This window comes from Canis lupus, chromosome 16 (genome assembly GCF_011100685.1).
Source record: "Canis lupus familiaris isolate Mischka breed German Shepherd chromosome 16, alternate assembly UU_Cfam_GSD_1.0, whole genome shotgun sequence".
Classification (NCBI taxonomy): Eukaryota; Metazoa; Chordata; class Mammalia; order Carnivora; family Canidae; genus Canis; species Canis lupus.
Genome location: NC_049237.1, coordinates 51,697,636 through 51,714,737, shown reverse-complemented (window position 1 = coordinate 51,714,737; position 17,102 = coordinate 51,697,636). Strand labels below are relative to the sequence as shown.

Below are 17,102 nucleotides of genomic sequence, written 5' to 3'. Positions count from 1 at the left end.
TCTTCTTCGAGCTCTGCTATATTTCTCATCATTCTATAATGTATAGCTGATATCTTAGCAATAATGATACTGGGTTCAAATACAGCTTCAATGTAATATGACCACCATATCCACTTAAACATGACCTTTTGTTATGTTGCACATATTTTATGTAACACAATATTATTAGATATAGTAGGAAAATACAAATGTAGCTTCCTCAAGCATCATGTGCTAGTACCCAAGTTAAATAAAATACAGAACAATTATCATACTTTCTGATCCATTGCTTATCAAGAAATATTTACTTTTATATTACCTATTATTAGGAATTTACTGATTACCTATTATTAGGAATGTAATTACATGTAAAATATATGTAATATTGTGTATATATACATATGAGTGTGTGTGTGTATATTATATATATATATTATATATGATTAGTAAAGCAGATGTAAATTCCTGCCCATGCAGGCCTTATATCCTAGGTTGAAAACTGAGACATGCACAATAACTTTTTCTAGAATGTTCGAAAAGGACATAGTGTCAGCAAGTTGACCTATAACACTTTTGGATGATCATTTTGTTGGATGAGTTCTTTTTACCATTTTGATTATTTTGGTCTCGTCTAAAACACAAGGATAGCACACTATCACTTGATATACAAAAATATGCTTGAAGTATATTTTTTTCTGCACAAATACAGTGTGGTTCCTCTACCTTGTAGTCAAAATTCTCCATAGAAGAGTTCTCAGAATAGAAAACATTGCATTGAGGTTACTTAGCATCTCATCTGTCATACTTACGTAGACTTAAAAGAGGGGAAAGAACATACACAATGTCCTCAGAAGACAGCAGTCCACCTTTCAGCTATTTGAGAAATAGAATTATTATAAACTTAATAAAGTATTCTGCAGTTATATATTCCAACTAGCTTAAATTATTCATTTCATATCCTAGTACTTCCCCCCACATATGCCACTTTATGGTTTTAAGCTAGTTGATTTATAAAAATGTCATCAACATAGTGCAAATTAATGATTCCAGCGATACACATTTGCGATACCTTAGGTATGTGACAGGCAATTAAAAAAAGTTGTATTGATTTGTCTAAAATGTTAAATGACATAATAGCCATACAGTAAAGTATTGAATAATTTAAGTAAATCAATGTTTTCTGAATTTTGTAGGAGTACAAACTGTCTTGGGTGCTAAAGTAAATCAATATAATAAAATAAATATGAAGCAGTTTATAATGACGAATGTATGGGTTGATAATAACCAGAGGTAGAATCTGATTTAGCCATTGTAACAAACAACTTCCAGGCATCTTTTGTGCACTATTCCCATCAGAAAACATGGTATTATATAGTCAATTGATTTTAGCACTTAAATAGCTTTTCATTTGCAAGACACCTAGCCTCAGTATAAGCTAAACCTTTCCCAGAGTGTCATTAGTTATGGCTTGATTTAGAATGATAATACATATTTACTACCATTACAGCGATTTTGTGTGTTTTATGTGGTCTGTAAATAATGTTACATTTTATGAGGAAATGAGAAATGTTCATTTGTTGTTCTCCTATATTTGCAAGATTTAGGATTTAGCATTTTTGTACTTTCACGGATCTCTTTTTACCCTCATTTCCAATGGTAAATCCAATGAAAAATATTTATTTTCATGTAGCTAGGTCTGTATGCATTTTTTAGTTTCCCATTTTATTTAGAAAATAGAAGCATAGTATTATATGCGTATGTAGGGACATGTTTCTCCTACATAGTGTGTCTTTGTGGTTTACTACAATTTGAAGACTAATGAAATCTTTGGACCCTTTCCATAGGAAAAAAAAAGAAAATTGAATGTAGACATAAACACAATGCTATATATAATTTAAGAGAATTCAGATTTATCCCGAATTCTTTTCACATTCATACACAAAGAGTAACAATTAAAACATGGAAAACAGCCATAATTGCAGTGCTGGAAACTTTAAATACTTCAAAGTTGTAGCTAGACTTAAAATGATGAATATAGATAATTGCTATAAATACTTTGCCCGTAATTTGTATTATCCCTTCACTATTAATTCAGAAAAAAGAAAATTCCCCAGGAAAGGGCAACGATGTGAGAACATCACTGAGAAAAGATAGGAACAAAGGAGTCATTCCTGAAATAGGAGATCCAGAGTGGACAAAGGACTAACACCCAAATTACAGAAAAGGAAATACACACACACATCTCATTGAGACCTGCTAGAAAATCATGGTGGATTAGGTATGGGCCATGTTGCCAAACGGAAATTGGATGGATTATTTTATACTGACCTTGGTAAAATGATTTGGACTCTGATACAACCCTCTTCTGCAAACTGGGGATATAATATGATTTATTTCGTGCATCTGATGGTTAATTCCATACAAAGTATTTAGTTAAATTCCTGGCATACATTTGGTAGGAAGATTGTGACTAAACTCAGAATGTGCTTTCATTTCTATACCAATTCTGTTTGTTATACGAGTTGTTCTGAACTCAAATGTGGGACATCTTGGAGATAGGGAAAAGCCTTAGAATGTTTGTTTGGAGGGACAACCAGGCTAATCAGATTTTTTATCCCTCACTTATCATACTAAACAGTAGGCAACAGAAACATCTACCCTAAGGGAAGGAGGGAATAATGAGGACCCTTTGGCCAGAAAGCAGAAAAGAACCCTGTGCAAGAGACACAGATTAATCAAAAGGTTCCATGCTCAAAGGTCCAGTCATAGATAGGCATACCATCTGGAAGTATATATCACCACACATGCAGCACCAGACCTGGAGGCAGGGTATAGTAAGCTATATGTAGTACTCTCAAAACAACCTAATGGGAATCTCAGATTCAAAACAGGAATATAAAACCAAGAATCAGCAAAATGTTCAGAAAAGATAATCTCGTAAACCTAAGAGATCAAATTCATAAACAGGTAATAATTTTTCTATAACAAAGTTAATGTATAAAGCAGCAGATAAAAATATTAAAATAAATATATAAAAAACAAGACTGATATGAGAAGGCCCTGCATCCATAAGGTAACATACTAGAGATTTTTCAAATGAAATATTTTATTTTAGGAAAAAGAAAAAAGAAAAGCTCAATATTGAACTGAATAGGAGAATGAGAGGAGAATGAAAAGAGACACTTAATGAGCAGGCAAATAAAATGGGACCATGTTCCCAGGGAAAGGGCAATGCAAAGGGAGATAAAATCATGAATGAAGAGTTAATAAGTATAGAAATCAAATATAACTTCTCGAAGGAATGAGCAGAAGGCAGGGTAAGAAAGGTGAAAAGAGGAAAGTGTCACTCATTTTTAAAAACATACAGAGAAAAGTTAAAATGCTGACTAAAAAATACCAATAGTATAACTATGACATTTTTAAGGAAAAAATGTAAATAAAAGCATAAAATATTAGTGTAAATTAAATCCTCAACCCTATCCATGAACTCGAGACTCATAAAACCAGCTTCTCATTTAACAGCTCCATTTGCATGTCTGATAGATATCTCAAATACAGCTTGTTGAAAACAGAACTCCTGACTTTATCTCCATATAGACAAAATCTCTCCATCAGCCCTCTACATCTCAGTAAATGGAAACTCAATGGTCGGCGGCTAGAACAAGGATCTTAAATGATCTCTGACTCTTCTCTGTCCTTCAAGTGTATATCCATTCCAACAAAAAATCTAATTCGGACCTCATTCCAAAATATAGGCAATATCCTACCAATTCTCAACACCTCTATCACTTGTGCCTTTTTTCTAAGCTACCATTTTTGCTTACCTGGATATTTATTTTACACAAATCTCATATTAGCCATTCTAAATCTAAATCTGCCCAAAACCTTCTAAAGACTCTTCATTTCACTCTAAATTAAACTCAAGTCTTTTAGAGCTTGCTGGTTTCTACATGGTTTGGCCTTTAGCCACATTTCTGACCTCATCTCAATTATCTTCATCCTACCTGGCCTTTTTGTGTTTTTGACCATGCCAAGTGCCATTTACTTTTTTCATAGCTTCCGAATTTGGTTTTCGGTCTGCCCCAAATTTACTTTGCTCATCTCTTGGCTTCACTTGACAGGGATCATGAGTAAGTTCCAGACATCAATGGATGTCCTTCCCTTCTAAAATCCATAGCCTTGCCACTGTCATCTGTCTCAAATATGATGGAATTGATTTCATTATGCCCTCTCATCCTGTGTAAATAGGTGATCACAGGAAGCCTAAACCTTCATTTTACTAGGCATCTTATGCATTCCAATCTACAAATTGATTAAATCTTCCTTATTCTCATCACTTTAAGCCTTCCCCAATTCCTGAACTCTTTCTATCATGCCTTTTGAAATGACCAATCATCTGCAAAATCCACTTTGTCTTCATATTTTCTCTGAACACCCTTACTCCTTTTGTTCCAATAAACCTGCACTCTGCCTGAGAGGTCAGTGCTTTTACATAGTCTTTATACATAGAAACTGTTCTCTATGCCACTGAAAAGATGTTGAACCGTTGGGTCTGGATATAAAAAGGTGTGTTTCCTGTTCTTCATTCCATCCTTAAAACTATTATCTCCTGCATTTCCCTAAAACTATCTGCATTTAAAATTCTTGTTAGGGCAGCCCGGTGGCCCAGCGGTACAGCGCCTGCCTTCAGCCCAGGGCATGATCCGAGAGACCCAGGATTGAGTCCCACGTCGGCTCCCTGCATGAAGCCTGCTTCTCCTTCTGCCTGTGTCTCTGCCTCTCTCTCTCTCTCTCTCTCTCTGTGTGTGTCTCTCATGAATAAATAAATTTTAAAAATCTTAAAAAATAAAATAAAATTCTTGTTATTACTTTATATTTCCAATTATGAAAATTATTGTGCAGTTTCCCAATACCTACATTATTAATCCTTATTTTTGGATGACTTCAGTTCCCAATTCACTGTCATCCTGTTTACTGGTTACCTGTCTTTTTGGGATTTCAGTATGTGTATAGATGATCCTTCCAACACCTTCACTTCTGACACCTTGAGTCCTCTCCCTTGATGTTCCTATTCTTCACCCTACAAAAGCAACTCACCACAATCTTGTCCTTAGATTTCTGCATATCTTTCATCTCAATTTCAGGCATTTCCTTCTCTGATCCTTGCCAACTAGCATTTGAGGTCACTTCTTTCAAGATCTAGGCTCCAGGGACATCTGGGTGGCTCAGCAGTTGAGCATCTGCCTTTGGCTCAGGGCATGATCCCAGGGTCCGGGATCAAATCCCACATCCGGATGCCTGAAAGGAGTCCGCTTCTTCCTCTGCCTATGTCTCTGCCTTTCTCTGTGTGTATCTCACGAATAAATAAATAAAATCTTAAAAAAAAAAAAGGATCTAGGCTCCAAGAATCTCTCTACACCATAGGGGCTACAAATGTTACTGCATTTCCACTGCCTCTTACCTATTGGTGTCCTCTTGTCTTTAGCCATCTTAAATACCATGGTCAATCAATATAATGTTTCTTTTACCAATTCCTTGTCTCTCCCCTCTTTTTTTTTTTAATTTAAACTCACTTGGAAAAAGCACCACTTCTGAGTTAAACCCAATTGTCTACATTTATTTCTGCATTCTTGCAACTAATCAACTTACTTATGTGATGGCACAAACCTTAGGAGCTTTTAGGCTGTCCAACAATCACACAACTCCAGGTCCTTCATCTCCACTCTCCTAGATGGCTCCTTTACTGTCTTTGCTCTCCTCAAAAATTCTAGCTCTCCTTCCTCCCTTTTCCCTAATTTCAGGAGATGTCCTGATTTACCCTTTGCTGGTTTAATTTCAACATTAAAAAAATGTTCTACAGAATCCCACTACCACACATACCCACTCTCAGGATCTGCACCTTATGTACTCTCTTTCCAACTGTTACTTGAATCAATTGTCAAAGTACTATACCAACTGAATCTGTTTATTTTCTAGATAGAATCTCCTCTGTCCATTTAAGTTTTATGCTCTAGCAATTTTTTATTCTTCCTTCCTTACTCTATATTTTGTGCAATTTTATTCTCAGGAATATAACACACACACAGTTCCTTTCTACATACTAAGAAACAAAACAAAATGAAATGGATAATACAAACTAGCTTGATGCCATTTCTCTCAGGTCCCACACAAGTTATTTTCTCCCCTTTAAAAATATCATCTTTAAGTAGGCTCCACACTGGGAGTCAAACATAGGGCTTGAACTCACAACCCTGAGATCAAGACCTGAGCTGAAATCAAGAGTTGGATGCCTAACTGATTGAGCCACCCAAGTTCCCCGCAAAATATCTTATTTCTCTTAAATTCACTCAGATTTAGCTCTTCGAGTCACCAAAATATGGTTTCAAGGGCAGGGGGAGCCAATATTAGGGATATTTTTACAACATATCCTTCAAAAATAATTTATGAACTGGAAAGGATACAAGTAGATTCAAAGTTTAAAGGAGTAATAGAGACAAGGAAGAAGTTTTAGCATTGGAATAATCTACCTCTCTCATCATACTTGTCCAGGCCTATTGTGAAGCACATTACTTGGCTTATGTCAAACATCACAAAAACAGAATAGTATTTGAGTTTTTACATTTATTTATTGTACATTGTTCTTTAGGGGCTTTGAAGAAAAAAATGTGGGTATATTATCAAAATCAGCTAAGAAGTCAGGTGAAATCCTCATTTAATTAAATCATGCCCAGGTAGACAGATTGATGAATATGTGTGAATTTATACAGAGATAAACAAAAAAAGTTCTAAAGATTGATCAAAAAGTTTCATATGAGGTCAAAAGATTAAAAATGTATGACAAATAGCATTTTAAGTATAAATATGTAACTTCATTCACAATGCACACAAATGCTCCTCTCCACTGCTCCACTGTTCAGTTGCTTTGTGTTTCCAACAGCCCAGTCTCCCAAAGTCCAGCTATTTATTAACATAAAGCCATCAATCAGAAAGTTCTACTATCACTTGAGAATGAAAAACGTAGCTCCAAACCACATTTATTTACATATAAAATACATCTTGCTTTTCATGCTGTCACAGTCATGGGAGAGATTGTGATATTTAGTCGATCGTTTTAACTTAGTTCTATTGTTCAAAATTCTCAGAATGTAACACTAACTTTGTAATATGCAGTATGGTGAATAATATCATATTAAATACGTCAATGACAACAAAAAATTAAAAGTAAAAATAAATGAATTTATAACTTACACTTTTACTTATTATAGATAAAAAGAAAACTGTATTATTAAAATACTTTTGTCTTCCCAAATAGTTTGGGAGTTGGAAATAGTCCTGGTAAATATTCTCATTTGTAAAGCTCTAGTCTTTATTCACATCTCTGTATGTTTTTTGTTGTTTTAAATGGAAGTGGATTGGGAACACATTTTAAATTTAATTTTCCTCTTAAAATCACAGCAAAACTATAAATCCCAACAAAGTTAGAAAATATGTAAAAAAAAGTAACATTTTTACTAACATTGGTTATAGGATTATAGATACATTGACAAAGGCCAGGAAGACTGATGCAATTATCTATGGGAACTAATTAGACAACTGTCTGATAAATCTTTTAATTGAAAGGCACATTGAGTTCCCAGACATAAACACATAGACATGAGTTTTCAAAGTTTTTTTTTGAGTTTTCAAAGTTCTGATGAAAAATGCATAATTCTAAAAGATCTACGTTTTGAAAAATACACAAAAAAATTGGACAACCATCAAACTTGTACTGACAATACAACTTGGTACAATAAGAACTCAGTGATAACTGTTAAATGTTAAACAACTGGCCAGGTTGCAGTTTCCTATCATCTGAGAGATCCTGAAGGACAAACCACAAACACCAATACACAGATGAGAGTGTTCAGGTTTAATCTCTATGTCCAGATAGGCTCTCCATCTGGGTTCATTTGCAGAGGAAATTGATGAAAAGTAAAAACACTAGAAACCTCCTTTTTCTTCTTCTTTTTTTTTTTTTGGCTAAAAAATGTATTGTCAGGTTGTAAAAAGATTTTATTTATTTGAGATAGAGATTGAGAGAGAGAAAGAGCAAGAGCCAGGGAGCAGAGGGAGAGGGAGAAGCAGGCTCCCCACCGGGCAGGGAGCCTGACTCTCAGGGCTCCATCCCAGAACCAGGAGATCATGACCTCAGCCAAAGGCAGATGCTTAAACAACTGGGCCACCCAGGTGCTCCTAAAAATGTTTTGTTGCAGAGACTACATGTCTGCAGAAGCCTGTGAGTGTTCTATCCCAAAACTGCATCAGGAAAACTTTAGCTGCAAATGCTCTGTAGATCTCATAAAGGGTACAGAAGACAACAGAAAAGGAAGGACCACTTAGCACAACAAATTTCAACTGTGAAGGACATAGGGATTTGTCCTAGAAAGCAGTACAGGGCTGATATGGATTTACCAGGGGATTTACCTCTCTGCCTTTGCCTAAAGGCTTCATAATTCTGACCAAGCGAAATAGGATAATAGCTCTTGAGCAGTTGTTCAGTGTTTTATTTCTGTTTACCCTTTTTCAAATTGTATGTTGTATTGCGATTGCCTATGTTAACCAAACCACTGCATATTTGGCATGGGGAGGGGAGTGTGTACAGATAAGCTGCCTTTGTTTTTTAGTTTGTTTGTTTTTTTTAAGTTCAGTTTATATATGGTCAGACCACTTGGTACTATAATTGACCCTGAAAGAGAAGACCACACATTAGCTAGAAATCCTGGGATGGGTGACAGAATGGAAAGAACTTTGTGAATTTTGCGTGTGAAAAGAAAGATATGCAAGTATTCTTATCTTTTCAAGAGCAAGAACTGTGGCAGAGACAGCGAGCTGCCCTCTAATAACCTCCTCTCGCAATATAAGAGTATTTTGTTGAGCAATGGTCATCCAGCTAAAGCAAACTTTTCCAATCTCTCTTGCGGCTAAGTATGGCTCTATGCCTAAGTTCAGACCATTGCACTATAAACATAAGAGTTGTCAGGGTTCTTTCCCTAACAGAAAGAAATCCTCCCTCTACATCCCAGCCTTCCTCATCGCTTCACTCCTCATGCATAAATCACAATATCATAGAGGAAACTGGAGTAGACATATTGGACTATGAGAATGAAGCCATGTGTTGAGATAATGGAGCAATGAAACAGAAGACTGACAGTTATGGAGTTGCTTTACCTTATATTTATTGGAGAAACAAACTACCTTTTTTTTTAAAGTAACAATTATTTGGAGTCATTTCTGACTCAGCTAACTCCAGTATCCAAACTAACCTAAGAAAGTATTCTAGGAAAATTAAAACAAGATTCAAATGAAAGGAAGACAAAGGAGGCCCCATGAAGACTGTCTTTTTAGCAATTAATCTAATTACATGTATACACTTGAGAAGTAAGAAGATAAAGATGGCTCTTTGATCAAGATAATGTAGTTCCCAATCAAAAAATAGGTTATAGAAATTGCAATATTTCATATGACTTTTCTATATCCACAAGATATTAACTCCAGGAAAATCACAATACTGTACCAGTAGTTATGGTATGATTACAAAGCAGTCTAACATATGATAATTGTTTTAAGCAGTTGATAAAGTGTAAGAAAGAGAATGAATTGAACCTGAGAGCTTGAACATGCTCCTTCACGTGGTTTAAAGAAAAAGATACATGTTTTCTTACTTGAGACCATCGCTAACCTTAATTATGTAGTTAATAATATGTACATAGCCATGATACTGACTTGTAAATCTCTCCAGTTTGAATGCTGAATGCATTTTAATGAACCCTAACAACAGATTTTTAAGATATAAGTTAATATTATTCTGCTTAAAAATTAGAGACTGTAGGTACAGAGTGTTCAGGTATTTTTTTTCAAGACCTAACTGCCTCCAGAAGCTGGACCCCCATTTATTGCCTGTAAGAACGGACAACAGGATGTGTAAACTCAAATTGGTATATTATGTTTTAATTGCATTCTTTAGAACGATGGTACTAATAATCAAATCAAACAAAACCAGATATTTTAAGGTCTTTCTTTAAAAACCTTTTAAAACCTTAAAATATCTGGTGATTTCTAGAGAACAGGCTATCATTTGGGGATTATGGAGGGAGCCTGTTAGAGCCTATATAATTTATTTTTGCACAATTTAATTTTCTCTTTTACTGTGTAAATATTATCTCTATTGAAACAAAGCAAGGGTGAAACTCTGTGAATACTTTTCCATGATGAAAGTTGTAAAAGTCTGTTGACACCATAATTTTTATAATTAGACCGTATTGTCAGTCATATTTATAATAACTCCTAAGCTTTCTGTTCTACCTTTCATATACAGGAAAAATACATAGATTAAATTATGATCTAATTTATAATGATGCACTTAAATGATAGGCAAATCATAATTTTAAAGGCATTACAAATTAAGAGGTGTAATATACTAAAACTACTGCTCACATATTAATGGAAAAAAAGTACTTTTTTAAACAGAGAAAGGAACAAATTAATCAAAGACTGATTCCTGCTGTAAGTTGGTCTCTCAAAATAAAAAAGAAAAGTCTTCCACTAAGCGCCCTGAAAAACGACTAAGGCCAAGGTTCATAACAATGGCCAAGCATTGGTCATGTCAGGCGGGAGGCCGTCCCCTCCCCTCCTAGGGATGTGCACGGATGTAGCTGCTGGACTCGCCCCCCAGGCCTGGTCATGTCAGGCGGGGGTGGCCCTGCTGCAGCCCCGGGCCCCGCCTCGGCAGGTGCTGGCAGGTGTCAGGGTGCCCCGGCCCCAACAGGGGGAGGCTAGCAGAGCCTCCGGGCTGCGGGCTCCAGGACAGAAGAGCGGCCCAGGCTCCCCCGGGTCCCTGCTCGGCTTCCTGGTGCTGCCCCGGGGGAGGCGGAGAAGCCCCCCCGCCCCCCCGCAGCCCGCCAGGCCCCGCCAGGCTCCTCCTGGGAGCACCCGCCGGCGCTCTCGGGCCTGCCCCGGGGCTGGCCTGTGGCTTCTCTGGGGACGCAGCCCTCAGCGGGCCGCCCTGCGCGGGGAGACCGAGGCCGGCCCGGGCGCCGGGGCCCGACAGCCCGCCCCGCCCCCCCGCCCGGACCAGCCCAACGACCCAACGGCCGGCGTCCTGCGGGCGCGAGGGGCCCCTGGAGCAGACGGGGCGGGGGCGCGGAGCCTTACCTGCCGCGGGAGGGGATGCGCCGCGGGGAAGACCCTCGGGAGCCCCGCAGGCAACCGCGGCCTCTCGGGGAGCCCCGCCCGCTGAGCCGGGCCCTCCTGGGGGGTGCAGGGCCCGCCTGGGGCCTGACCCGGCTGCGCTCCGGCACCTGCGGGTCGCGTCGAGGGCGCTGCCTGGCCCCCCCCCCCCCCCCTCCCGTTGGACCCCGCGGCGCCCTGCCGCACCTGCGCACTGCGGGGGGGGGGTGCGCGGGGCCACAGGAAGCGGCCGAGCCCCGGGTCCCTGCACCCGCACCTGCACCTGCGCACGCCCTCCTCCGCGTCTGAACCCTGGTTGGCAGCTGCCCTCGGGCCCCCGTGCGCCCCCTCCCGGGTGCACCTGCTGCGGGGGGGGGAGAGAGCGGGGCGGAGGACCTGGCGCCCCGCGCAGCCACACGCAGGGACAGTGACTGCGGAAGGGCAGGTGTGAGGAGCTGCAGGGGAGCACCTGCAGGGGACGAGGGTGCACGTGGCCGGAGGGCTCCCAGGAGCATCTGCGCCTTCCTCGGGCTCGCCCGGGGCCCCCAGGACCAAACGGCTTCCATCACCCCCTTCCGTCCCTCGCAGGGCTTGAAGGGGTTGGAGAAAGATTTTTTTCCCATGCTGTTTGTGTGCATAAAGTCCTTTTTCCCTTTTTTTTTTTTTCTTCCAGAACCTTTCACAGTTCGGCTTTGGCGAGTTCCACACCCCACCCCAGCCCACCCGGTGTCCGAGCCCGCCCCGCCGCCCGCAGCCCCGGAGCCCTCCCGCCCCGTGCACCCTCCTCCCCTGCAGGTGCTCGGACACGGGGTCGGGGACTCGCCAAAGCCGAACTCTGGAAGGTTCTGGAAGAGAAAAAAATAGGGCTTTATGAGACAAACAGCATGGGAAAAGATCTTTCTCCAACCCCTTCAAGCCCTGTGAGGGACGGAAGGGGTGATGGAAGCCCTCAGGTCCTGGGGGGCCCGGGGGCGGGAAGCAGCAGATCTCACCCACTCTCCGGGAAGACCGCTGAGCGGACCCAAGAAGACCACGAAGTGACCAGAGTCTGGGACGAGCTCGTTTCCAGGAGGTAGAAGACCTGCCGTGGAAGTCCCTGGCCGTCCCCGTCCTCCCTGCTGTCCCTTTATCGCGGCCACAACGGTTTATGTTCTTTGTTCCCTTTTATTATTTTTTAAAGATGTTCTTCATTTATTCATGGGAGACACAGAGAGAGAGAAAGAGAGGCAGAGACACAGCAGAGGGAGAAGCAGGCTCCATGCAGGGAGCCCGACGTGGGACTCGATCCCAGGTCTCTGGGGTCAGGCCCAGGGCTGAAGGCAGGTGCTAAACCGCTGAGCCACCCGGGGATCCCCTTTGTTGTCATTTTAAAAAAAGTTTCCTCTAAGTTTAAGAAACAAAACAGAACACTGTGTGGCTTAAAACCCCACCGACAACTCTTTGGGGGGTCCCGAAAGAAGCAGGCACCTGGGCACCCATCACTCTTCTGTCCGTGAGATCCCCAGATACGGTCTACTCCAGTAGACCTGGTGTATCCAGTCGTTTACTCTGGAGTATGATGATATATTCACACACAGGAAAAAAAATTCAAAGTAGGAAACATGATTTGTATACAAACATATTTGTGTACAAAAAGTGTACATCAGTCTATTTACAAAGCAGATTCCATCAAAGGGATAGATGGCTCAGCCCCCCCCCACCCTGTATAAAAGATATTAGCCCAAAGGACTACAGAACCCAGAATGTATCACTCTGAAACCAGAAAGGACCCAGACATTAAAAGAAACGGAAGCGAAAAATGATACAGTGATTCACGATTTGTAACCTAAATTAGTCACCGAGGTCAACACAATTTATAAACATTGCATACTGGTGATAAATATGGTAATGATATCAATGATGTATTAGATGGAATAATTGTTTGCTAAGGACATCTCAACTCGTAGACTTGTGGCCGCTTTAAACCTTCACATACTTTTCTGAGATTTGCCTTCCTATGTTTTGATTTGAATTTCATTCCTTTTGTTAGAAATAGAAGGGTAGCATCTGCTTAATTCATCTAAATACAGTTCAGATAGCACTGGCCATCAGTAACGTGAATTTTTAAGGCGAAATAATTTATCATTCTTCCGTTCACTTTGTTTTTGTTCTGTATATATGACAATATGTCGATCAATATCATTACCCTTTCATGGAAATTTTAATAAAGTTTAGACAAATGAGCAGCTTCAAAAACATTTTAATCCCCCATTTATTCCCTTTAAGGCTGTGTCTAATTTTGTAACTGGCACTTGACAAGGCAATGAGTCTTCCTTCCAGCCTGCTGTTAAAATATTACTTTTGCATGAAATTCCCATTGGAATGATATGCCAAGAAATATGTTTCTAAATTCTTTTTTCTGTGATGGAAAAATTACATAGTTTCAAAATATTTAGCTACTCGGAAGATGAGAAATTAATTTTTAAAGAATCCACATGATATCGAAAAACCAGAATACCATCAATGTCTTGGTGCAAGATGCTCACAGATTTTCGTATCATTGTGGTTTTGCAGACTTCTCATGCAAAATCAGATTATAAACTGTGAGGGGTGTGTGAGTGTTTTTTTTTTTTTTTTAATTTTCGCTTCTTAGACATGCTCTTGGGAAAACAGAAAATGTTCTAATACATGACTGATTGGCATAATCATGCCTTGGACGCTTGTGGCAAAGGCACTGCTATGACAGGGAATGAAGCTATAGCCAGATGGAAATTTAAGGATCTCCAAATTATAACAGAAGTAATTTTAATAAGATGTATTTTAAATAACAAGAGCTAGTTTGGGAGTAGAAAAGCGATAGGCATTTTTTTTCTAAGGGGGCGAAGTAACCAGCTTTCCTGGGAAACAAAAGGACATTTGTTTATCCATTCCACCCCTGTTTGTTTATGGGCAATTTATGTATGATCTGTAGATTTTAGAGATCCCATCACTCCTGACTAATATAACTAGGAGGACTGCAGTATAAAAGGACGAAAGTAGAACAATTAAAATAATGCTCTTCAGGCTGCTCTGGATTACCTAAATCATATCTGAGGCCCCTTATTACAAATGCAGAATCTTGGCCTGAACACAGATCTATAGAATGTGAATATTTCTAGGTAGGAATCCATAAAATATTCATTCTTTATGATTCTTGTGTATTATACCCGTGTACAGGGCTTGATGAAGAGTGTTGCCCCTCCCTATCTGAGGGGTGCATTTTAGTTTCATACAATAGTTACTGAGCGAATGATTTTACATAATATAATATTAATGTAATCTCTCCATGTGGCAGGAATGACTGCAAGATACAGTTCTATGTGAAGAAAAATAAATGTTGCTGGTCAAAGGAAGAGTTAGAGCATATCAGAGTTTATTTGGTGCCAGCACTGCCCTTTTAACGTTACCTGTATTGACTAAACTCTCAAAACTACTAGAAAACTCCTCGTTTTTCAGATGAGGAAACTGAGGCAGGGAGAGAATAAAAAAAAACTTGCTCACAGTCATAAAAAAGCAGGTGGCAGAGGCAGGCTTTAAACTGAGATGGTCTGTCTGCAGACTAATCCTGAGCACCGCACTATGTTATAAAAAAGTTGAAAAAAAAAAAAGGATGGCACTTACCTTAAGGGTCTCGGACTGTGGTTTATGAGCTTTGTTGTGTCACAAAGCCCCTGAGACTCTAACACAGGCTTGGACACCCTCCCCAGAGAAGCGCGGAGACGCAAAGGTACGCACAATTTTGCCTGCAATTTTAAGTGGCTCAGACCCTTTAGAGCCCATCCAGAGATCAAGTTCATAGATCTCAGCTTAGAAATGTGTGCCCTTGGGAGCAAAGTACCTGTTTTGGTACCGGCCTTATAACACATACAATCTGTCTTATTTCTTCCTTTCTAAATTTCAGATTTGGGGCTATATTTACCAACCATTCCAAACTGATACACCGACATATATCAGGGAAATTACAGATTTCCCAAAATACTCTCTCCACAGAGTGGAAGGAACCAATTTGAAGTAAACAGGAGACAAAGGGATTTGGTTTTTTTCAAAGTCAGAAAACCACAGGTAGACCTATTCCTCCTCCTCACCTCTCTCTAAATTCTGTTGTTTCATTCTCTTCCATCTCCATCACTGTCTCAATTGCATTGCCCCTGTCTTCGCTCAGCTCTTCATTTTGTCCAGTCTGGAGACCTGCCCTCTATCAGCTCTCTTTTTTATTGGCAACAAACCTCCCACTCATGTTCCACTCACTGGCTGCTGAGCTTTATAAATATCAAAGCACACTCCCTGCTTGTTTTTGGAAAGTTCTCCTTGGCAGTGCAGGACAGTAGGCCCTGTGGTGGCCACCACAGCCAAGAGTGCCTGGGGCCAAATTCCAGGATTGCTGTTTTGTAACCGTGTGACCTTGGACAGTTCCCTAACTCTCTGGGCATTGGTCTCCTCAGCTTTAAAATGGGTATAATTACAATAATTTCCACTTACAGATGTTGAGAGGATTAAATAAATAATATTTTTAAGTACTTAAAATAGTTTCTAGTGCCTAGAAAGCATGGAATCATGGTAGCTTCTTTACAGAATATGTGCAGTCCTTAAATAAATGACCATACAGGACAAGAAACCGCAAATGGTCCTCTCCACACACGTAGGATGCTAAAGATTGGGAATACAAAATTTATACTTATAATTTGAGGAAAACATGCCCATGTGTTATCCAGGTCTACATACAGGACTATATTTTAAAAACAGGGCTGTCCTGGTAGTTGAAGAGAATTTAGAATTGGAAAATCTTTTTAATCCTAGGGAGAAAGCAGAGTGACACCAATTTTATCTTGCGTGTATCTCAGAATATATAAATCAAAGTACACATTTGTTAAAAACATCATGAAAATGGTTTACTTAATAACCTAACATGTATTTCAAATATGTATACTACAATTTCGTTTTCTAAGTATATAAGTGATATTTCAAACAATCAAGAATAGGGAAAGCCCTAATAGTGATGCTAACTTTAAAATTTATGGAAAATATATGATGAAAGTAGGAAGATTCTAATATCACTATAAGTTGCAAAACAATCTTAATTTAATAATTTGAATGGTAGTTACCAGTTAATAATTAAACTCCCAATATCCAACTTCCTTAAACATTACAATGACTTTTCTTCCCCTAATGGGGTCTACTGCAGGTGAGAACTTTGAGTAATGGAAGGCAGATGAGTCATTTCTACTGCATTCTTCCCTTCCTTCCTTCCTTCCTTCCTTCCTTCCTTCCTTCCTTCCGTCCTTCCTCCCTCCCTCCCTCCCTCTCTTTCTCTCTCTTTCTTTCTCTCTTTCTTTCCTAAGCACAGTGTCTAATCTCTTCAATCTTGAGTAGAGTGACAAGAGGCAAGTCAAATGGAAGAAGAAATACATTAGCTTTGTATTCTCTAGGCTGGGAACATCTGATTGCAGATACAATGAGGAGTGATTTTCTTATTCTCCATGCAAATGAAAGATTGTAAGAGTGATGAAATTGATTTTCAGAAATGTTGTTTGAAAATTTGCATCTTGGTCTATAAGAATGTCTTACCTATTATATCTTACTGCCTCAGTCAAGGTTTCCAAGTTAATATCTTATAATATCTGTACAGCTTATCTTTAAAATCTTAATAGAACTGTTCTCTCTCATCAATTTAAGGATGATCATATTTTGTTTTTTACCTGTGTCCTAAATTCCCTATATTTTATGTGGTCTTCTTTTTTAGGGAAAATCAAAACATAACTGGAATAGAAACTTTTCCTTATGTAGACTTATGGTGGTCTATAAATGACAAATTTCAAAAACATCTCTTTACCCATTGCTACTCCATGGAGATCAAAGATCTAGCCTTTCTTATCTCATTTTCAGGGGGAAATAACACTTGG

At 39.4% G+C, this 17,102-nt stretch overlaps 1 protein-coding gene across 1 annotated transcript in view; it reads right to left on the bottom strand.

Moving 5' to 3' along the window:
• LOC119874678 (ral guanine nucleotide dissociation stimulator-like) overlaps positions 1-11,272 on the bottom strand; it is a 369,613-nt gene extending 358,341 nt beyond the window's left edge. Inside the window, exon 1 of the mRNA XM_038560471.1 lies at positions 11,170-11,272. The gene's annotated coding sequence lies outside the window, so the exon portion shown is untranslated. The remainder of the gene's footprint in view (positions 1-11,169) is intronic.
• Positions 11,273-17,102: the final 5,830 nt, after the last annotated feature.